We start from the raw sequence: 25,345 nt of genomic DNA on the forward strand, positions 1-25,345 counted from the left end.
AAAGTAAAATGTTTTCATCATACAAATGTCTTTTTTTTTATATATATATATATCATTTTTTTTTACCTTTAACAGTAATTATTTAAAAAAATTGTAAATTCAGATTTTTTTCATTTTTGCATATTTTGCATTATAGACCCAAAAAAGTATTTAGTCAGCCACCAATTGTGCAAGTTCTCCCACTTAAAAAGATGAGAGAGGCCTGTAATTTTCATCATAGGTACACTTCAACTATGACAGACAAAATCTGAAAAAAAATCCAGAAAATCACATTGTAGGATTTTTTATGAATTTATTTGCAAATTATGGTGGAAAATAAGTATTTGGTCAATAACAAAAGTTTCTCAATACTTTGTTATATACCCTTTGTTGGCAATGACAGAGGTCAAACGTTTTCTGTAAGTTTTCACACACTGCTGGTATTTTGGCCCATTTCTCCATGCAGATCTCCTCTAGAGCAGTGATGTTTTGGGGCTGTTGCTGGGCAACACGGACTTTCAACTCCCTCCAAAGATTTTCTATGGGGTTGAGATCTGGAGACTGGCTAGCCACTCCAGGACCTTGAAATGCTTCTTACGAAGCCACTCCTTCGTTGCCCGGGCGGTGTGTTTGGGATCATTGTCATGCTGAAAGACCCAGCCACGTTTCATCTTCAATGCCCTTGTTGATGGAAGGAGGTTTTCACTCAAAATCTCACGATACATGGCCCCATTCATTCTTTCCTTTACACGGATCAGTCGTCCTGGTCCCTTTGCAGAAAAACAGCCCCAAAGCATGATGCTTCCACCCCCATGCTTCACAGTAGGTATGGTATGCAACTCAGCATTCTTTGTCCTCCAAACACGACGAGTTGAGTTTTTACCAAAAGGTTCTATTTTGGTTTCATCTGACCATATGACATTCTCCCAATCTTCTTCTGGATCATCCAAATGCTCTCTAGCAAACTTCAGACGGGCCTGAACATGTACTGGCTTAAGCAGGGGGACACGTCTGGCACTGCAGGATTTGAGTCCCTGGCGGTGTAGTGTGTTACTGATGGTAGGCTTTGTTACTTTGGTCCCAGCTCTCTGCAGGTCATTCACTAGGTCCCCCCGTGAGGTTCTGGGATTTTTGCTCACCGTTCTTGTGAACATTTTGACCCCACGAGGTGAGATCTTGCGTGGAGCCCCAGATCGAGGGAGATTATCAGTGGTGTTGTATGTCTTCCATTTCCTAATAATTGCTCCCACAGTTGATTTCTTCAAACCAAGCTGCTTACCTATTGCAGATTCAGTCTTCCCAGCCTGGTGCAGGTCTACAATTTTGTTTCTGGTGTCCTTTGACAGATCTTTGGTCTTGGCCATAGTGGAGTTTGGAGTGTGACTGTTTGAGGTTGTGGACAGGTGTCTTTTATACTGATAACAAGTTCAAACAGGTGCCATTAATACAGGTAATGAGTGGAGGACAGAGGAGCCTCTTAAAGAATAAGTTACAGGTCTGTGAGAGCCAGAAATCTTGCTTGTTTGTAGGTGACCAAATACTTATTTTCCACCATAATTTGCAAATAAATTAATTAAAAATCCTACAATGTGATTTTCTGTATTTTTTTTTCTTCTCATTTTGTCTGTCATAGTTGAAGTGTACATTTGATGAAAATTGCAGGCCTCTCTCATCTTTTTAAGTGGGAGTACTTGCACAATTGGTGGCTGACTAAATACTTTTTCCCCACCACTGTATGTAACTTATTTTTTCACAAAAAAAGTAAGGGGCAAATTTAGACACCCCTGTTTTCAATACTTCACCTTGCGAGGATAACAGCACTGAGCCTACAATGTTTTATGAGCTGGAAAACACATTGGGAAGGATCTTAGACGATTCCCCAATACAGAATCCTGACAGATGCTTGATATCTTTCATCTGTGTTTATGGACTATCCTCTTTAATTCAAACCACAGGTTTGTACCGAGACTGAGATGGCAAGTGTAAAATGTTGGTTATGTTGCCAATTAACCATTTCTTTGTGGATTATTGTCTTTCTGGAAGATCTACATGCGGCCAAGTTTCCGGTTCATGCATTCTCATTTTGATGCCAAACCCACCAATGGCGTACGAGACCATAGAGCTTTTTTTTCTCCATATCCTTTGACCAAAGCACCGGTTCCACTCCAAGTGCCAATGCTGTTTAGCAAACATCAGTTATTAACATTTGTTGGATGATGTGAAAATAGAGCTCTTTGGTCATGCACCACCAGTGGTGGGTTTTGAGTAGAAATGAGAATGCATGAGCAGAAAAGAATCACATACCTACTGTAAAATATGATGGTGGGTCTTTGATGTTACGGGGCTATTAAAATTTACATTTACATTTCAATGATGTACCAACTAAATTGCAGGGGTCTGAATGGATATGTTATGTGGTTTGGTAAGAAAACCGCCCCTCTCCCCACAGGTGTGATTACCACTTCTGAGGGTTTACAGCTTGAGGTCGTCACCTTATACAAGTACTTGGGAGTATGGCTAGACGGTACACTGTCCTTCTCTCAGCACATATCAAAGCTGCAGCCTAAAGCTAAATCTAGACTTGGTTTCCTCTATCGTAATCGCTCCTCTTTCACCCCAGCTGCCAAACTAACCCTGATTCAGATGACCACCCTACCAATGCCAGATTAGGGCTAGGCGATACGGCCAAAATATTATATCACAGTATTTATTTATTTTTTTAATTGACGGTATTTGACGGTATTTTATATATTGTTTTATAATAAAAGTTCTAATTTTGCTTTATGAGTGGTGCATGAATTTAGGGTGGCAACACATACATTCTAAGTGATTTCAATGGGTCTTTCTCCATTCTGATTGTTTTATACTGTTCAATTCAACTTCAAACCCCAAAAAGTCATAATTTTCATCAATTTCTGCATTTGAGATCATATCCACACTGCCACGTCGGGCTGCACAATATGGGCAAATAATCTGGGCCTTATTTTTTAACCAAATTTTGCAATTAGACTTGCCATTTAGAGCAAAACACTTTGGTTAACTGTTGGAATCATGGGAATAGAATGTCTATTCTAATTATATAGAATATAATAGTGGGCACTTTTAAAACAGTGTTTATAAACCCAGGATCGCTACAGTACATTTATTAGCTCGCTAGCGATTAGCGACTAACAAGATTTAGGAACAACCTGCTAAGAAAAGTGAACTAGCTGTTTGCAGATATGAGAAACACAAACTAATAGTGTAATTATAGAATGATAGTAGATTTATATTAAGAAGCAAAGTGACAACTGCTTCGTTATCATCATTGACCATGCAGACTGAACGCAGGAGTCTCGTGGTTGAGGAACATCAAATGCACTCCTTGAGTGACAGGGGGCCTGGCAGGTCTGTGTGGAAAACAGCATAGTGAGAGTGGAGAAAGATGACTCAAGTAGCGAAGTAAACCATAAAAATGGACGTTACACACTGCATATCACATTTAACAAACCAAACATTAAAATACCGGTATAGAAGATAAAGTAAAAACTCAAACTGGTCTGTGCATCAATACCGGTATTTTGCTAAAAACAGTATACCGCCCAGTCCTATGCTAGATTACGGAGACATAATTTATAGATCAGCAGGTAAGGTTGCTCTCTCGAGCTGCTAGATGTTCGTTACCATTCGGCCATCATATTTGCCACCAATGCTCTTTATAGGACACATCGCTGCACTCTATACTCCTTTGTAAACTGGTCATCTCTGTATACCCGTCGCAAGACCCACTGGTTGATGCTCATTTATAAAACCCTCTTATGCCTCACTCCCCCCTATCTGAGATATCTATTGCAGCCCTCATCCTCCACATACAACACCCATTCTGCCAGTCATATTCTGTTAAAGGAACCCAAAGCACACACATCCCTGGGTCGCTCGTCTTTTCAGTTCGCTGCAGCTAGCAACTGGAACGAGCTGCAACAAACACTCAAACTTGACAGTTTTATCTCAATCTCTTCATTCAAAGACCAAAACATGATGTATTGTTGTCCCTACCTTTTTACCCTTTGTTCTGTTGTCTGTGCCCAATAATGTTTGTACTATGTTTTGTGCTGCTACCATGTTGTGTTGCTACCATGTTGTTGTCATGTGTTGCTGCCTTGCTATGTTGTTGTCATTTTAGGTCTCTCTGTATGTAGTGTTGTCTCGTTGTGATGTGTCATATGTCCTAATATATATATATTATCCCAGCAGGAGGCCTTTTGGTAGGCCGTCATTGTAAATAAGAATTTGTTCTTAACTGACTTGCCTAGTGAAATAACGGTTAAATAAAAAAATATCCATTCTATTTCTATGATTGAAATAACACCCACTCCACATTCTGTGTCTCAACCGATGGCAGGCACAACACAAACACCTCAGGGTCTAAGGGGGTCTAAGCTACAACATATGAGAAAATAAGAAAAAAAAGTAATTTGACAACCCTGTTGTAAGCTTTGTCACTCAACCGTTATTCGTTATTTTTTTGTTGGTATTTTTACCCCCCTTTTTATCCCCGATTTCGATCCTGTCTCATACTGGCAACTCCCCAACAGGCTCAGGAGAGGCTAAGATGGAGTTATGCATCCTTCAAAACATGACACGCCAAACTACGCACTGAGATGCATTGCCTTAAACAGCTGCACCACTCGGGAGGCCTCCGTGTATCTTTTCCAGTGAAGATGACAACTGTTTCATGTTAGGGTGGGGTATACAAAATATGTCAACTCCAAAAAGTAACTTTCTGACCACTTCTACCATGCTCAAATATGTATGGAATGTTTTGTTCAAATCAAAAGGGATGTGGTCAAAAAAATATATTGAAATCAAATGGAATGACCCTATAGGAAGGGCTATAAAGGGATAATTCAGGATATTGGCAGTTAACCCCTTTATCTACTTCCTCAGAGTAGTGTTGCACGGTATACTGAAACTTCTGTACTTTTTCAATACAAAAGAAAAAAACATTCTGTACTAACATTTTTGTTACATTGGGTACTTCTGTCAAATGTGTCTCACGTGATTGAGAGGATCGAGTCTGTCTGTCAAAGAGTAAAGTGACTGCTCCGCTTACTCATTCATTGCTAGAGTTGTCTGGGCTGCTCCCCACTCAAGCTGCACAGAAGTTAACACACTTGAATAACGCAACACGGCATGTAGAAATGTTGAAACTGCTCAAAAGAGAAAGAACACTTTTAAAACCCGAGACGATATCGGTAGCTACCAGCTTTAATTGTAGGCTAAATATCCTTGCTAACTTAGTAGCTGAATTCAGTACCCTAGTATGTTGTTTGTGATAATATCACAACTGGGTGTGACTGGGAGTTCAACAGGGAGGCACACAATTGGCCCAGCGTCGTCCGGGATAGGGTTTGGCCGTCATTGTAAATAAGAATTTGTTCTGAACTTACTTGCCTAGTTAAATAAAGGTTCATTAAAATATAAAATAAATATTATGCAAACCATAATGCAAAATACACTGATTTCAAAGCTTGATTGTCATCAAAAATTGTATTAATTTACTTTGTCTCCCTCGCCACCAAAAACAAATTAACTTCTTCGTCTCCCGACTGGTGTCTACTAGATTCCATTGCCATAAGTCAGATTCCATTGCCATAAGTCAGATTCCATAGCCAAATTCTGCCTCATGAATGATGCCATTACATTCTTAAAGCGCACACTTATCAAATTAGAGATTGCTTCTTCTTTGCAAATGTTGTTGATCAGTACAATAAAAATAATAGTTTCAACTAGCAGTTGCCAATAAAATAAATCTTAAATGGACGTGATTGTGTATCATCTGTAGCCCCATGAAATCTGCTAAAAAAAATCTCAATAACTCAATGCATACACAACTACTATTAAATAATATGCATTCACCAGTATTGTGAATAGACCAAGGCTACATCTTGATCTACCTAGTTTAGCAATAGAGATATAAGTTTCAAATAGATTACTACCATTATGTTGTTTTGTAGTTAGGTTGTTTTTACCAATGTCACATTAACTGTATGATTGTATAATTGATTAATTAATGCATACATGGCTGTCTAAAAAAATGTACATAAAAATGTTCAAACGTAATGATTTTGAACTCAAAATATGTCAAACTATTGAACAGAGCACTTGAGTGCATTCAGAAAGTATTCCCAGCCCTGGACTTTGCCACATTTTGTTGTGTTTCAAAGTGGGATTAAAATTGATTTAATTGTTAATCTTTGTAAACAATCTACACCAAATAATCTGTAATGTCAAAGTGAAAAATAAATAAATAATTAAGTATTCAACCCCCTGAGTCAATCAATACATGTTAGAATCAGTTTTGGAAGCAATTAAAAGTGCGAGTCTTTCTGGGTAAGTCTAACTGGATTGTACAGTATTTGCACATTACTCTTTAAAAAATTATTCAAGCTCTGTCCAGTTGGTTGTTGAACATTGCTCGACAGTCATTTTCAGGTCTCACCACAGATTTCCAAGTTGATTTAAGTCAAAACCTTAACTAGGCCACTCAGGAACATTGAAAGTCGTCTTGGAAAGCAACACTAGGGTACATTTGGCCTTGTGTTTTAGGTTATTGTGCTGCTGAAAGGTAAAGGTATCCTTGTTTGTTGGAAAGCACACTGAACCAGGTTTACCTTCTTGGATTTTACCTGTGCTTAGCTCTATTCTATTCTCTATTATTTTTATTTTTAAAAACAACTCCCTAGTCCTAATCGATGACAAGCATAGCCATAAAATGATGCAGCCACCACCATGCTTGATAATATGTAGAGTGACTTGTTGTGTAGGATTTGCCACAAACATAAACACTTAATTTCTTTGCCACATTTATTGCAGTTTAACTTTAGTGCCTTATTGCAAACAGGATGCATATTTTGGAATATGTTTTATTCCATACTGGCTTCCTTCTTTTCACTCTGTCAATTAGGTTTGTATTGTGGAGTAACTACAATGTCATTGACCAATCCTCAGTTTTCTATCACAGAAATTAAAACTGTTTTAAAAAGTCAACATTGGCCTCATGGTGAAATCCCTGAGCGGTTTCCTTCCTCTCTGGCAACTGAGTTAGGAAGGACGCCTATATTTTTGTAGTGACTGGTTGTATTGATACATCATCCAAAGTGTAACTAGTAACTTCACCATGCTCAAAAGGATATTGAATGTCTGCATTGTATTTTTACCCATTGACAAATAGGTGCCCTTAGTTGCGAGGCATTGGAAAATCTCCCTGGTCTTTGTAGTTGAATCTGTGTTTGAAATGCACTGCTTGACTGAGGGACCTTACAGATGCAGTGCATTCAGAAAGTATTTTAGTCCCCTTGACTTTTTCCACATTTTGTTCAGTTACAGCCTTCTTCTAAAATTGATTACACTATTTTTTCCCCCACTAATAAAATCTATACACAACACCCCATAATGACAAAGCAAAAACAGTCTGTTTGCTAATTTATAAAAAAAATAAAAAACTTAAATATCACATACGTATTTAGAACCTTTAGTGTTGAAGCACTTTTGGCAGCAATTAAAACCTTCAGTCTTCTTGGGTATGACGTTATAAGCTTGGCACACCTGTATTTGGGGAGTTTCCCCATTTCTTCTTTGCAGATCTTCTCAAGCTCTGTCAGGTTAGATGGGGAGCGTCGCTGCAAAGATATTTTCAGTTCTCTCCAGAGATGTTCGAACGGGTTCAAGACCGGGCTCTGGCTGGGCCACTCAAGGACATTCAGAGACTTATCCCAAAGCCACTCCTGCGTTGTCTTGGCTGTGTGCTTAGGGTCGTTGTCCTGTTGGAAGGTGAACCTTTGCCCAGTCTAGGTTTTCATCAAGGATCTCTCTACCATAAAGGCCTGATTGGTGGAGGGCTGCAGAGATCTCCCATCTAAACAGAGGAACTCTGGAGCTCTGTCAAAGTGACCATTGGGTTCTTGGTCACCTACCTGACCAAGGCCTTTCTCCCCAGATTGCTCAGTTTGGCCGGGCGGCCAGCTCTAGGAAGAGTCTTGGTGGTTCCAAACTTTTACCATTTAGGAATAATGGACACCACTGTGCTCTTGGGTACCAAAACATTTCGGCAGCATTGAAGGTCCCCTTCCCCAGATCTTTACCTCAACACAATCCTGTCTCGGAGCTCTACGGACAATTCCTTCGACCTGGCTTGGTTTTTGCTCTGACATGCACTGTCAACTGTGGGACCTTTATATAGACAGGTGTGTGCCTTTCCAAATCATGTCCAATCAATTGAATTTAGCACAGGTGGACTCCAATCAAATTGTAAAAACATCAATGATGATCAATGGTAACAGGATGCCCCAGAGCTTCATTTTGAGTCTCATAGCAAAGGGTCTGAAAACCTATGTAAATAAGGTATTTATTTTTTATATTTTTAATAAATAACCGAAAATCTATAAAAAACTGTTTTCGCTTAGTCATTATGGGGTATTGTGTGTAGATCTTTTTTTTTATTTAATCAGTTTTAGAATAAGGCTGTAATAATACAAAATTAGGAAAAAAGGGAAGGGGTCTGAATACTTCCCGAATGCACTGTAATTGTATGTGTGAGGTATAGAGATGAAACTGAAACTTATGTGACTTGTAATGTTAAAAACACTATAAAACGTGTTATGTGACTTGTTAAGCAACATTTTACTCCTCTACTTATTTAGGCTTGCCATAACAAAGAGGTTGAATTCGTATGGACTCATTGACATTTCAGCTTTACATTTTTATTAATTTGTAAATGTTTTGTAAAACAAATTCCACTTTGACATTATGCGGTATTGTGTGTAAGCCAGTGACAAAAAAATCTCTATTTAGTAAATGTTTAATTCAGGCTGTAACAAAATATGGAAAATGATAAAGGGATGTGAATAGTTTCTGAATGCACTGTATTGTCTGGATCAAGTGCCATTGTTTCTGTTATGTTATTGTTTTCGTATCATTATTGCTAAGGGATTAGTCTTTTTTTTTTATATATCACGCTTTTCGATTATGGTTTCGATTATATTTTTAGACATGAAATATTCGTTAATTCCATTCTTTTATTTTTAGGTTGTGTGTATTGTTGTGAATGGTTAGATATTTTGGAGCTAAAAACATAAGCATTTCGCTAAACCCACAATAACATCTGTTAAACATGTGTATGTGACAAATAATATTTGATTTGACTACGCATAATGTGGGTTGAATGCTGTAATGACACAGAATAAAACAATTCATTAAAGTCTCATGATGGTAGTGATTGCCCATTACTTCTTATCACATATTAACCATAATTTCTTTACATTACTTAGGGCTAGGGGGCAGGATCCTGAATTTCTGCCTGACTGACGTGTCCAAAGCAAACTGCCTGTTACTCAGGCCCAGAAGCTAGGATATGCATATAATTGGTAGAATTTGATAGAAAACACTTTGAAGTTTCTAAAACTGTTACAATGTCTGAGTGTAACAGAATTGATATGGCATGCGAAAACCCGAGGGAATCCTTTTTTTTGGGGAGGTCACAGGCCTTTCCAATGAAGTCTATGGGTCTATATTTAAAAATTCCTCCCAGGTTGCAGTACCTACGGCTTCCACTAGATGTCAACAGTCTTTATACAGGGTTTCAGGCTTGTTTCTTGAAAAACTAACAAGTAATAGTAGTTTTTCCAAAGGGATCTCAACAGGAAAAGTAGGCTTTTGGGGCGTGTGAATGAGGGTGCGCTCTTCGTTTTTTTCCTTTCCTATTGAACACCGTTCTTTTCGTCTGACATATTATCGTTTATTTACATATTAGGGTACCTGAGGATTGAATAGAAACATTGTTTGATTTGTTTGGACGAAGTTTACCGGTAGCTTTTTGGATTCCTTTGCATGTTGAAGGAGTGGATTACTGAAAACAATGTCGCCAACTAAACTGAGTTTTATGGATATAAAGAAGGATTTTATTGAACAAAACGACCATTCATGTTGTAGCTGGGACCCTTGGGATTGCAAACAGAGGAAGATCTTCAAAAGGTAAGTGATTTATTTAATTGCTATTTGTGATTTTGTGAAGCCTGTGCTGGTTGACAAATATTTTGACCTGAGGTGCTGTCCTCAGTTAATCGCATGGTATGCTTTCGCCGTAAAGCCTTTTTGAAATCTGACAACGTAGTTGGATTACCAAGAAGTTAAACTTTTAAATTATATAAAACACTTGTATTTTCATGAATGTTAAATTTTACTATTTTGTCATTTGAATTTGGCTATCTCCAATTTCCCCTGGATGTTGTCGGAATTATCCCGCTAGCGGAACACCTAGCCCAAAGAGGTTTTAATAAACAATTTCAGTTGTGTATATTACATTTGTTTTGTTTTATGCCTTTATTTCCAAGACATCATCTCATCTCTATAGAGCTGCTGCCTATGCTTTCCAACAAAACTATTTCAGTACTTCTTAAAAGTTCCGGTTCCGGGTTGGAGCGAGCGGTCGCATCTACACTTCGGTCCGCAGGTAGTATAACTTTTCATTACATTTCCATTACATTTCATTATAGTACAACGGTTTGATTTGTCTAATCTTAGCAATTTCTTCTTAGCTAGCTACATAGCCGTCTTTGTATCAAAGATAATTGCGTAATTATCGTATTTCGTCGTCCTAACGTAGTCTACACTGCTATCTGCCCAGCAGCTAGCTAACGTCTACCGTCTACTAGCACTGTAGAAACTATTACACTCAACTGAACGACTCGATTAGTGTAGTGTTAGCTAGCTACATAGTTGTCTTTGCTGTCTTCGTATCCAAGATAATTGTGTAGTTTAGAGTGTGTAGACTTAGAGTGATTATCTTAATTTACCGAGGTTAGCTAGCCAGCTATTTGTCGTCCTTAACGTAGGAGATACTGCTAGCTAGCTAGCCAACAGCTAGCCAACGTCTACCGAATTAAACTTCAACAACCCGGTCAACATCCCGCTTCGCTCCACAGGTAGTATCACATTTTTCATTTCACTTCATTACAGTACAACGGTTTGATTTGTTTGATCGTAGCTAGCTAGCTACATAGCCGATTTTGTATCTAAGACAATTGTGTAGTCTAGAGCGATTTTCTAGGTTAGCTAGCCAGCTATTGTCGTTCTTTTAACGTAACGTAACGTAATCAACACTGCTAGCTAGCCAGCTAGCCCCCGAATAGCAGCACTGTAGAAACTATTACACTCGACGGAACGACTTGATTAGTGTAGTGTCAACAACGCAGCCACTGCCAGCTAGCCTACTCCAGCAGTACTGTATCATTTCAATCATTTTAGTCAATAAGATTCTTGCTACGTAAGCTTAACTTTCTGAACATTCGAGACGTGTAGTCCACTTGTCATTCCAATCTCCTTTGCATTAGCGTAGCCTCTTCTGTAGCCTGTCAACTATGTGTCTATCTATCCCTGTTCTCTCCTCTCTGCACAGACCATACAAACACTGCACACCGCGTGGCCGCGGCCACCCTAATCTGGTGGTCCCAGCGCGCACGACCCACGTGGAGTTCCAGGTCTCCGGTAGCCTCTGGAACTGCCGATCTGCGGCCAACAAGGCAGAGTTCATCTCAGCCTATGCCTCCCTCCAGTCCCTCGACTTCTTGGCACTGACGGAAACATGGATCACCACAGATAACACTGCTACTCCTACTGCTCTCTCTTCGTCCGCCCACGTGTTCTCACACACCCCGAGAGCTTCTGGTCAGCGGGGTGGTGGCACCGGGATCCTCATCTCTCCCAAGTGGTCATTCTCTCTTTCTCCCCTTACCCATCTGTCTATCGCCTCCTTTGAATTCCATGCTGTCACAGTTACCAGCCCTTTCAAGCTTAACATCCTTATCATTTATCGCCCTCCAGGTTCCCTCGGAGAGTTCATCAATGAGCTTGATGCCTTGATAAGCTCCTTTCCTGAGGACGGCTCACCTCTCACAGTCCTGGGCGACTTTAACCTCCCCACGTCTACCTTTGACTCATTCCTCTCTGCCTCCTTCTTTCCACTCCTCTTTTGACCTCACCCTCTCACCTTCCCCCCCTACTCACAAGGCAGGCAATACGCTCGACCTCATCTTTACTAGATGCTGTTCTTCCACTAACCTCATTGCAACTCCCCTCCAAGTCTCCGACCACTACCTTGTATCCTTTTCCCTCTCGCTCTCATCCAACAATTCCCACACTGCCCCTACTCGGATGGTATCGCGCCGTCCCAACCTTCGCTCTCTCTCCCCCGCTACTCTCTCCTCTTCCATCCTATCATCTCTTCCCTCTGCTCATACCTTCTCCAACCTATCTCCTGATTCTGCCTCCTCAACCCTCCTCTCTTCCCTTTCTGCATCCTTTGACTCTCTATGTCCCCTATCCTCCAGGCCGGCTCGGTCCTCCCCTTCCGCTCCGTGGCTCGACGACTCATTGCGAGCTCACAGAACAGTGCTCCGGGCAGCTGAGCGGAAATGGAGGAAAACTCGCCTCCCTGCGGACCTGGCATCCTTTCACTCCCTCCTCTCTACATTTTCCTCCTCTGTCTCTGCTGCTAAAGCCACTTTCTACCACTCTAAATTCCAAGCATCTGCCTCTAACCCTGGGAAGCTCTTTGCCACCTTCTCCTCCCTCCTGAATCCTCCTCCCCCTCCCCCCCCCCTCCTCCCTCTCTGCAGATGACTTCGTCAACCATTTTGAAAAGAAGGTCGACGACATCCGATCCTCGTTTGCTAAGTCAAACGACACCGCTGGTTCTGCTCACACTGCCCTACCCTGAGCTCTGACCTCTTTCTCCCCTCTCTCTCCAGATGAAATCTCGCTTCTTGTGACGGCCGGCCGCCCAACAACCTGCCCGCTTGACCCTATCCCCTCCTCTCTTCTCCAGACCATTTCCGGAGACCTTCTCCCTTACCTCGCTCATCAACTCATCCCTGACCGCTGGCTACGTCCCTTCCGTCTTCAAGAGAGCGAGAGTTGCACCCCTTCTGAAAAAACCTACACTCGACCCCTCCGATGTCAACAACTACAGACCTGTATCCCTTCTTTCTTTTCTCTCCAAAACTCTTGAACGTGCCGTCCTTGGCCAGCTCTCCCGCTATCTCTCTCAGAATGACCTTCTTGATCCAAATCAGTCAGGTTTCAAGACTAGTCATTCAACTGAGACTGCTCTTCTCTGTATCACGGAGGCGCTCCGCACTGCTAAAGCTAACTCTCTCTCCTCTGCTCTCATCCTTCTAGACCTATCGGCTGCCTTCGATACTGTGAACCATCAGATCCTCCTCTCCACCCTCTCCGAGTTGGGCATCTCCGGCGCGGCCCACGCTTGGATTGCGTCCTACCTGACAGGTCGCTCCTACCAGGTGGCGTGGCGAGAATCTGTCTCCTCGCCACGCGCTCTCACCACTGGTGTCCCCCAGGGCTCTGTTCTAGGCCCTCTCCTATTCTCGCTATACACCAAGTCACTTGGCTCTGTCATAACCTCACATGGTCTTTCCTATCATTGCTATGCAGACGACACACAATTAATCTTCTCCTTTCCCCCTTCTGATGACCAGGTGGCGAATCGCATCTCTGCATGTCTGGCAGACATATCAGTGTGGATGACGGATCACCACCTCAAGCTGAACCTCGGCAAGACGGAGCTGCTCTTCCTCCCGGGGAAGGACTGCCCGTTCCATGATCTCGCCATCACGGTTGACAACTCCATTGTGTCCTCCTCCCAGAGCGCTAAGAACCTTGGCGTGATCCTGGACAACACCCTGTCGTTCTCAACTAACATCAAGGCGGTGGCCCGTTCCTGTAGGTTCATGCTCTACAACATCCGCAGAGTACGACCCTGCCTCACACAGGAAGCGGCGCAAGTCCTAATCCAGGCACTTGTCATCTCCCGTCTGGATTACTGCAACTCGCTGTTGGCTGGGCTCCCTGCCTGTGCCATTAAACCCCTACAACTCATCCAGAACGCCGCAGCCCGTCTGGTGTTCAACCTTCCCAAGTTCTCTCACGTCACCCCGCTCCTCCGCTCTCTCCACTGGCTTCCAGTTGAAGCTCGCATCCGCTACAAGACCATGGTGCATGCCTACGGAGCTGTGAGGGGAACGGCACCGCAGTACCTCCAGGCTCTGATCAGGCCCTACACCCAAACAAGGGCACTGCGTTCATCCACCTCTGGCCTGCTCGCCTCCCTACCACTGAGGAAGTACAGTTCCCGCTCAGCCCAGTCAAAACTGTTCGCTGCTCTGGCCCCCAATGGTGGAACAAACTCCCTCACGACGCCAGGACAGCGGAGTCAATCACCACCTTCCGGAGACACCTGAAACCCCACCTCTTCAAGGAATACCTAGGATAGGATAAAGTAATCCTTCTCACCCCCCCCCTTAAATGATTTAGATGCACTATTGTAAAGTGGCTGTTCCACTGGATGTCAGAAGGTGAATTCACCAATTTGTAAGTCGCTCTGGATAAGAGCGTCTGCTAAATGACTTAAATGTAATGTAAATGTTAAAAGTAAATCAGGCAGACTGCTCAACACTAACTATCAATCGCTTAGATCAGGGGTTCCCAAACTTTTCTTTTAACCCCCTTCCAGCATTGGGGAACATCGAACGCAGGTTAGCATGCTGTTTAAACAGTTGGAGACAGACAGAAGGGTGTGTTCATAACAATTCAACTGTTCGACCTTGTTAACTAGCAAATAGATCCAAGTTGGCTAAACTTGAAATAGAGCTGGCAACTCACTAGAACCTGGGCTTGTGCTTGATAAATTGTTTATGAGACCTGTGTTAATTTTCTATAATGCCTGCTACAATAAGTTAGTCATTATTAGTGAATGTACATTATGCATAGTTCTGATTAAATATGTCATAAAAAAGGCATTTATATAGTGATTATTGCAACAACAACAAAAAATCAGGTTAAACTATTTTGATAAAATAATTAAATTACTAACGGGTCTTATGATTGTGGAAGGCTTATATTTAGTCTCGGTATAATTTCACAAGTACTGAATTCATTAGATTATTACTGACTGTTTAAATGCAGCGTATTTGTCCTTTAAAATTGTACAACATAGCTTATTTAGAGAAAACATTTTAAAAACTCACCCAGAAGTTAGAAAAACTAATGCAACCCACGAAAATGGAAATACAATAAGAGAGGTGTGGTGCAAATACAGATGTCGGATCTTAACTCAATCACTCTTTTTCTTATGCATTTAGGAAATTCAAATGAGCCTTGTTATTGGCAAAACATTAGCAGTTCTCCTCTCCATTCAGCAGCAGTCAAGTAATTGGGATCAGGAGTCGCTATCTTAGAATAATGTTCCCTCTTGCTATAGGCCTATCTCCTATTACTACAACATTAAAATGTATCTGAACTTCAGCCACACACATTAACAACTGTAATTTTAAATAGCTTAAATAACAGAAGGTTGGTCTCAACTAGGGTACGACATAGAAGTGTCTAGTGTATCCTAAGGTTACAAATGAACTGTCGAAATGCAGTTCAATCTTGGTCTAGCTGGTAGGGCTACTCCCATTAGGGGGCACATATAGGTCTACCGTGTTGGCGTGGGTTGGATTCTGGCCCAAGCCCTTCTGTCACAAATAATGCAATCTCCAGATTGACTTGATGTAGTTCGACATTTTCAAATAGTTACCCTGACCTGTTCACCGGATGTGCTACCTGTCCCAGACCTGCTGTTTTCAACTCTCTAGAGAAAGCATGAGCAGTAGACAAACTCTGAATGATTGGCTATGAAAAGCCAACTGACATTTACTCCTGAGGTGCTGAACTGTTGCATTCTCTACAACCACTGTGATTATTATTATTTGACCCTGCTGGTCATCTATGAACATTTGAACATCTTGACCATGTTCTGTTATAATCTCCACCTGGCACAGCCAGAAGAGGACAGGCCACCCCTCATAGCCTGGTTCCTCTCTAGGTTTCTTCCTAGGTTCCTAGGTGAGTTTTTCCTAGCCACCGTGCTTCTACACCTGCATTGCTTGCTGTTTGGGGTTTTAGGCTGGGTTTCTGTACAGCACTTTGTGACATCAGCTGATGTAAGAAGGGCTTTATAAATACATTTGATTGATTGATTGATTGATTGATTGAAATATGGACGGGGGTCTTTTCTTAAATTTCGTCGATAAGAAATTACCATACCAGATACTTTGGATAAGATGTGTCGGGTAAATTGCCACAGTAGATTTGCTGTGGTAAATGTGGAAATACTTTATTTTTGTTGTACAGAATGCTTGTAAAATAGATTTTTTTAAATCGCCCTTAGTTTGTTAAAAAAGGACACATTATTCTGATGACAATGCCAGCCAGAGGGCGAACATATCTTGAAAGGCTTTGGTTGCAAGCAGGACTAAGGCAGAAAGGAAGAGGCGAAGCGAGAGGGATCACTCTCACGAAAATAAGCCCAATGGGTTGCTATGTCCTCCAATGCCCACCCATGGCTGCAACTCTGACCAGTCATGTGAAATCCATAGATTACAGCCTAATGATTTTATTTCAATTGAGTGATTTCCATATATGAACTGTAGCTCAGTAAAATCTTTGAAATTGTTGCATGTTGCGTCCATATTTTTGTTCAGTATAATAATCTATGTAACTAAAGCGATTTGGTCAAATGTAACAGAGTAAAAAGTAAGTTCCTTTCCTGAGAAATTACTTACAAGCACAGCCCACAGAGAGTAACTAGAAAAGTACTAATTCAAAGGGCATTAGTGGACCGGATTCGAATTCTTACTCGAGCATATGTATGCCGTTGTCAGTGGCTGTACCCACTGGACCACACTGAGATAACCATTTATATATTTAGCCTATTGCTTGCCTTGGACACATAATAAAACAAAAAATAAATATACTCCTTACAAATATTGTAATTTTATTATAATCCACATAAGAACTCTCACGAGACAGGCTACTTGAACTGACGTCCAGTGGACCTGCAGTCTAAATTATTGTATAGCCTACACACACCGCTTCCAGCTGCCCCCTGGCATCGATTCAAAATATTAAAAATACATTCAAATTCTACTGCTGCAGGATAGCTTTCCTCCTCTGACAAAATAGGTCATATTAATTAAGATCTGATATCTGTAGGCTGACACTTCTTGCCAAATTCCCCTGACTTGAATAAAGCTACCTTGTTTCTTATAGTTACCACCCTTAACGGGTATTCTGGGTTAAAGTATAGACTTTTTACAGTTACGACCCGTAACGGGTATCCTGGGTTAAAGTATAGACCTCTTACAGTTACGACACATAACGGGTATCCTGGGTTAACATTAAACTTGAAGGCCTTTTGTTACACAGTTACCACCCACTATAGGTTTGTTTCATTAGGTAGAAAGCAACATTCATGAACATGCATGAATAACCAGGCCTTGAATCTTGAGCCTTGTTTCTGGCTTTAGCCCTTAACGGGTTAACTGAGGTATAGTGTAACGGCTTGCAGTCTACCGACCATGAAGGGTTATCTGAGGTATTGTGCTAGTCTTTGGACCTGCTCATAAAATGAGGTCAATGTGAATCAGATGGATGTGTTACACTCCTGCTCACATAAAATGAACCAGAATCAGATGGGAGTTTTACCTAGGGTCCTTGGCTTCCGCTGAAGCTTTCACCTCAGCCAGCGGGATCAGAGTTTACATACGTGAACGCAGCAACATTGAATGGTGTGGAGTTTCCTCCCTCTAAAGTTTCAACTTAATGGTTTCCACCTCAGCAACTTGTCTTACATTTCTACCTTCATTCCCCTACACCACATTCATACCCAGCCACAGTTACACACATAACAGTACATACTTAGGTATTAACTCAAGGACAGAACTACATACATTTAAAATAAGAATACAAACTTTTATACACTTGAGCCTAACATTTCATTCATCAATAATAAACTCGGCAAAAAAATAAACGTCCTTTCACTGTCAACTACGTATATTTTCAGCAAACTTAACATGTGTAAATATTGGTATGAACATAACAACGTTCAACAATTAAGACAAACTGAACAAGTTCCAAAGACATGTGACTAACAGAAATGTTATTATGTGTCCCTGTCCCGATGATGCTGTGACACACCGCCCCAGACCATGACGGACCCTCCACCTCCAAATCGATCCCCCTCCAGAGTACAGGCCTCGGTGTAACGCTCATTCCTTCAACGATGAATGCAAATCCGACCATCACCCCTGGTGAGACAAAACCACAACTCGTCAATGAAGAGCACTTTTTGCCAGTCCTGTCTGGTCCAGCAACGGTGGGTTTGTGCCCATAAGCGACGTTGTTTCCGGTGATATCTGTTGAGGACCTGACTTACAACACGCCTACAAGCCCTCAGTCCAGCCTCTCTCAACCTAGCACGGACAGTCTGATGGAGCACTGATGGAGGGATTGTGCGTTCCTGGTGTAACTCGGGCAGTTGTTGTTGCCATCCTGTACCTGTCCCGCAGATGTGATGTTCGGATGTACCGATCCTGTGCAGGTGTTTTTACACGTGGTCTGCAACTGCGAGGATGATCAGCTGTCCGTCCTGTCTCCCTCTAGCGATGTCTTAGGCGTCTCACAGTTCGGACATTGCAATTTATTGCCATGGCCACATCTGCAGTCCTCATGCCTCCTTGCAGCATGCCTAAGGCATGTTCACGCAGATGAGCAGGGTCCCTGGGCATCTTTCATTTGGTGTTTTTTCAGAGTCAGTAGAAAGGCCTCTTTAGTATGCTGTTTCATAACTGTGACCTTCATTTCCTACCATCTGTAAGCTGTTAGTGTCTTAACGACCGTTCCACGGGTGCATGTTCATTCATTGTTTATGGTTAATTGAACAAGCATGGGAAACAGTGATTAAACCCTTTACAATGAAGATCAAATTATCTTTGAAAGACAGGGTCATGAAAAAGGGACGTTTCTTTTTTTGCTGAGTTTACTTTGCTCTACTGACGCAGGCTCTGATATCCTAATGTCAATGCACCAATGTTCTTTCAATAACTCTCCCAACATCAGCTAGTCAGTGAGCTGAGCAGAGTATAATATAATATAATACAGAGCACAACAAAAGTCCTTACTCGACTTTTATGTGGCTGCGTCCAGTATGAAGGAACTTAACGGTAGTTTCGCAAGCCAATGCTAACTAGCGTTAGAGCAATTACTGGAAGTCTACAGAAACAGCTAGCATACTAGTTGTTCGAATAGATTTCCAGTTATTGAACTGACGCTAGTGAGCAACTTCAATCTGAACTGAGACTCTATCCACGCACTCATCTGACTCTGGGGAAGTAGATAAAGAGCCTTATTGCCAAAATACCAAACTATCCCCTTTAACTCAAGGGTAGTTCAGAATGTTCAGATGTAACACAATTCTATTTCCTTCAGCGCAGGGTGTTTTTGTTCTGTTATTCCCATTTTTATGCCAGAGAGGGAGAAGAGAAACATACACACATGGCAATATTTTTTCCAGACAGTAGAGGTGTCAAACGGGAGGAGGGGATTTGCCATAAATCTGTCACATAACGCCTGGAAAACAGTTAAAAAATAATTATTGGTCCAATATACTGGCACACACAACATTCTCAGAGGGATCTGTAGAGGGGACTGGAGTAGGGGGTCAGCAATTTGCACTGGACCACCTGTACAACAGTGGAAGTCGCTGAGGGGAGGACGGCTCATAATAATGGCTGGAATGGAGTCCATGGAATGGTATCAACCACATGGAAACCACGTCGTTGATGTGTTTGATACCATTCCATTGACTCCATTCCAGCCATTATTATGGGCTGTCCTCCCCTCAGCAGCCACCAATGCTGCACAAGACGCAACACACACACAGGAAGCAGGGTGGTGAGGGTTTGTTACTAATATGCAGAGTGATACACACACGCACATTGTGCACCAGGGTAACACTGCCCGTTTTCACAGGTGTTAAAGTTATTGTGGTCACAAAATCCTAACCTCCACAAATCACACATTCTGCCAGCTATGCTGGTTATGCTCTGGAAAGAACATGCTTTAATGGGCACAGTTTGTGCCATTCATTGTGTGGAGTGCCACCACGATCTTGCACGCTATCGGCAGGCAGGTCCAGACACTGGCCAGGACCCCAAGGCCTTGCATCCTGGACTAAACAAACGCTCTTCCTCAGGCAAAAGAACAGGAAAACATCAAGCAATAAAACACAGCACTGCCAAACTGCCAGGAGCTGGGTCTAAAAAGTTCTCTCCATATATTTTATGTGATTATAGGCACTTTTGGAAATGATGATGGGTACATTACTCAATCAATTTATTAACTAATTTGCACACAAATAAACTTGACCTTGGACAAAATACTGAAACAATGAAAAAAGACATACAAGGTGTGGATGACTATTTAAATGTAGGCTTCTTACAATAAACAAATAATCAGAAGTAGGCTTAGTAAAGAAAAATACATTGGGACATTTACTGGATATTTGAAAGGGAATTGGAAAGGGGGATACCTAGTTAGTTGTACAACTAAATGCATTCAACTGAAATGTGTCTTTCGCATTTAACCCAACCCCTCTGAATCAGAGACGTGCGTGGGGCTGCCTTAAAATCGATATCCACGTCATCGTCGCCCGGGGGAACAGTGGGTTAACTGCCTTGCTCAGATGCAGAATGACAGATTTTGAACTCGTCAAACGCTTTTGTATTCATCCAACAGAATACTCATTTAATTTCAGAGTTATATGAGGGGGAGAACACTGATGATCCAGGATTTTGGGGAAGTAGCCTACCCACACCCAGTCTTACTGCAGTGTCCTAATTGAATACAAAGACAAATACTGTATGCCAGGGGTGCCTGCTGGTTTTCTGTTTTACCTGATAATTAATTGCACCCACCAGGTGTCCCAGCTCTAAATCAGTCCCTGATTAGAGGCCAACAATGACAAAAAGCAGCGGAACTGGCTTTGAGGTCCAGAGTTGCGTTTGAGGGCTGTATGCCATAGTGCGCTAAAGGGCACAGAAAAGCATATACCAGCCAAATGGAATCACTTTCAGAGGCACAGTCCCATACTAACTGATTCACAGTATTTTCATTCTACTCAGTCATGATCTTACAGCTTAAATCTTGTGCCAAAGTCTCAGCAAAATGGTTAACCATCTGTTGGAATGACGCAGCTGAGGGAGAATTTGTTGTTGAGAAACCAAAACCAGGAAACAAACAATTTGCCTCAATAACTCCTGATGTTTTTGCACCCATTGACCTGCAGAAAGGTAGTGAATAATAGTCATTACTTCCATACTGTTTTGCTTTTGAGCAGTGGGGCCTACCACTTGTGACTATTTGTGTTGTAGGCTATATAACCTCTTCATTCACAAATGCCAAACACAAAAACCTCCTTCCTGGTTTTTCAACCTATTCCTGTGTTAATGAAAATATATGTGTGTGTGTGTGTGTGTGTGTGTGTGTGTGTGTGTGTGTGCGAGCGTGTCATGACTCACGGCCATTCCAGGAAAACCCAATTATGATCATTCCCACCAAAGATATAATCATTTCAAAACATCTTGTGGGTGTCTGGAGGCATTTTTGGAGACAACCTTATACGGAAAGCGTCAAATGTGGGACGTCTCTCAAATGTGAGAGGTTTGTTTAATGCAATTCCAGTAATGTCCAGTACAATAAACATCATGTTTATTGTAGGTAAGTAGCAAAATAGAGTGGCTGCCTGTGTTCAAATGTTCCATGCTTTCATAAGCACTGAGCTTATCAAAAGACTCACAACTACTAAACTTGAAACGCTATTGACAAAAGAAGAAACAATATCTGACAATTTATTTAAAATACAGTATAAAACATTTTTAATTAAAAAATATATATATATTTCGGCACAGTCATCTTGGAAAGGCGAAAAACACATTGGGTGAATCCAACATAGGCCTATCGCAATACTTGAAATTTGATCTACATCCACATTTTGATCTACAAGATTTGATCTAGACTACACCCAGTGGTTATATGAGATGCCAAAGAGTTGATATGAGTTATACAACGGGTGGGTTTATCTTGAATGCTGATTGGTTAAAACCACATTCCAGACGGTATATATTCCACAAGTTACCACAGGCTAAATCTATGACGTGAAAATGCCCATTTACTCTGTTCCATCTGACTGCGCAATCCACTGTCTCATCAGCCCAGCCAAGCAATTTATAAACTTGATCTCCACTATAAAAAGCATCGAGACATTATCTAATTTCTTTGAGACTAACATTTAGAGATTTGTATAAACCTTGCTGTCTGTCTCTCTGACATTTGCAACATTGTTTCAATACTCAAATTCGATCTCCAGCTGTCCCATAGTAATGAACCTGCCTGTCTGTCCGATGAGACGGACAGACAGGCAGTGTTTCTCAGCCAGTCGAAATCTTGAATCAGCTGGCATAATTGTTATGGATATATACAAAGAAATGTAAATTGAAAAGGTAAAACGAAGTGCAGCTAGTTTGCAGTCTTTCCAGCTTCAGCTTGAAGTAGTTGTGTTAGCTCTGTTGTTGGCTAGCTCCTCTTAACGACAACAGTGTCCTAACGAGAGAGCACATTTTTTATGTTAGGCAAAATTGTGCCTCATTATCTCATTGTTATGGATGTATCCAAATAAATGTCACTTGAAAACAGCTTCAACAAATGCAAATGCAGCTACTCTGCTGTTATTCTGACGTGACTGTAAATTAGCTAAGGGATAAGAACATTGCCAGCCAGTATTGCAATGGAACATTTAAAACGAATGACTGGGTCACATCCATAGATTCAGAACAAAAGGTCTGAACGACTGGGTCGCGTTTCTGGCAACCAAACCGATAGAACGAACGACCAGCCGGCTTGGATAGCAACCCTAGATTTGTGTCGAGACTAAATCTTGTGGAAGGATGAAATACACTGCCCTCCTACGGCCTCCTCCACGTCTCCTGATGTACTGGCCTGTCTCCTGGTAGCACCTTCATGCTCTGGACACTACGCTGGCAGACACAGCAAACCTTCTTGCCACAGCCCGCATTGATGTGCCATCCTGGATGAGCTGCACTACCTGAGCCACTTGTGTGGGTTGTAGACTCCATCTCATGCTACCACTAGAGTGAAAGCACCACCAGCATTCAAAAGTGACCAAAACATCAGGAACATAGGAACTGAGAAGTGGTCTGTGGTCATGACCTGCAGAAGCACTCCTTTATTGGGGGTGTCTTGCTAATTGCCTATAATTTCCACCTGTTGTCTATGCCATTTGCACAACAGCATGTGACATTTATTGTCAATCAGTGTTGCTTCCTAAGTGGACAGTTTGATTTCACAGAAGTGTGATTGACTTGGAGTTACATTGTGTTGTTTAAGTGTTCCCTTTATTTTTTTGAGCAGTGTATTATGAATAAATTCATGAAAATAAAAATGGATTTTAATTTTAATGAATGACAAACCCTTCCAACCCAGCAAAAACAACATTCCCTAGAATATTAACTGAAGATAAACCATTCCACATCAAATAATAGTCTACTGATCAAGATTTCATTACAAACAATATTGCAATATTTTTTTATTATAAAACAATAGTGTATATTTGCAGAAGCTCTGCATCTGCAATGCAGAGACAACTCCACCTGGCCTCATATGAAAGCATAAGACCCAAAGGCAAAGCTGTTCAGGAAGATTTAGGCTTTCAAATGTTAGCATAGGCAGGGGACAAGGCAAAAAAAAACATAAGATTGTTTCTCCCATTAAAAATCCATAACGATTTAAATATTTCTTCAGCATCTGCGCAAGTTATCCATTTGCAAAGAAGCACAACTGATCAGTAAATCTGTCCCCAACCAAGTGACAGCCGATTATATTTATGTTTACACCAACTACTGTATAACTTTCTCAAAAAGAATGGCAACATGCCGATGCTAACTTGCACAGCTACAAAACTAGAAGCTAAAATCATGAGTTGATTTAGGTCCCATCTATCACACTGGATTACTAATACATTTCTGCCCCCATCAACATAATCAGGATCAGCTGTCTCTATACACATAGGCCACATCCTAAATGGCACCCTACTCCCTATTGACTTGTATAGCTAAATTAAGGTTGTTTAGCCCCGGCCTATTAACTGTTAGCTTGTTAGCACAGGCCTGCTAACCCGTCTGAATCGCCTCGTCCCAAACACTCACTGGACCCGTATTTACTCTTTATCTCTTTCCGATTTTTAATTTGTTTATACCTTCCGGTAACCTGCCTCACCCAATGTGATACGGAATCGCTATTATTGTTAATTTTTAGAACACACTCAAGAACCTCCAGAAGCTAACTAGCTACAAGCTATTTAGTCATTGTTAGTTTTTTTTAACCTGGATAACACTCACTAATCCAGCTTCCCTGCCCCCTGGACACTGATCATCTGGCTACATAGCTGATGCACGCTGGACTGCCCATTAATCACGGTACCTCATTCTGCTTGTTTATGTTTTATCTGTCGGCCCCGTTGCCTAGTCAACGCCATTTTACCTGCTGTTGTTGTGCTAGCTGATTAGCTGTTGTTGTCTCACCTACTGTTTAAGCTAGCTTTCCCAATTCAACACCTGTGATTACTGTATGCCTCGCTGTATGTCTCTCTCAAATGTCAATATGCCTTGTATACTGTTGTTCAGGTTAGTTATCATTGTTTTAGTTCACAATGGAGCGCCTAGTTCCACTCTTCATACCCCTGATACCTCCTTTGTCCCACCTCCCACACATGCGGTGACCTCACCCATTACAACTAGCATGTCCAGAGATACAACCTCTCTCATCATCACCCAGTGCCTGGGCTTACCTCCGCTGTACCCGCACCCCACCATACCCCTGTCTGCGCATTATGCCCTGAATATATTCTACCATGCCCAGAAACCTGCTCCTCTTATTCTCTGTCCCCAACGCTCTAGGCGACCAGTTTTGATAGCCTTTAGCCGCACCCTCATACTACTCCTTCTCTGTTCCGCGGGTGATGTGGAGGTAAACCCAGGCCCTGCATGTCCCCAGGCACCCTCATTTGTTGACTTCTGTGATCGAAAAAGCCTTGGTTTCATGCATGTCAACATCAGAAGCCTCCTCCCTAAGTTTGTTTTACTCACCGCTTTAGCACACTCTGCTAACCCTGATGTCCTTGCCGTGTCTGAGTCCTGGCTCAGGAAGGCCACCAAAAATTCTGAGATTTCCATACCCAACTATAACATCTTCAGTCAAGATAGAACTGCCAAAGGGGGAGGAGTTGCAATCTACTGCAGAGATAGCCTGCAAAGTAATGTCATACTTTCCAGGTCCATACCCAAACAGTTCGAACTACTAATTCTGAAAATTACTCAATCCAGAAATAAGTCGCTCACTGTTGCCGCCTGCTACC

General features: G+C 41.7%; 1 protein-coding gene across 1 annotated transcript in view; it reads right to left on the bottom strand.

Moving 5' to 3' along the window:
* The window catches only part of babam2 (BRISC and BRCA1 A complex member 2), a 216,333-nt gene that overhangs the window by 181,856 nt on the left and 9,132 nt on the right, over positions 1 to 25,345 (bottom strand). The window lies entirely within an intron of this gene.

The sequence above is a fragment of the Oncorhynchus masou genome, chromosome 32 (assembly GCF_036934945.1).
Source record: "Oncorhynchus masou masou isolate Uvic2021 chromosome 32, UVic_Omas_1.1, whole genome shotgun sequence".
NCBI classification, from domain to species: Eukaryota; Metazoa; Chordata; class Actinopteri; order Salmoniformes; family Salmonidae; genus Oncorhynchus; species Oncorhynchus masou.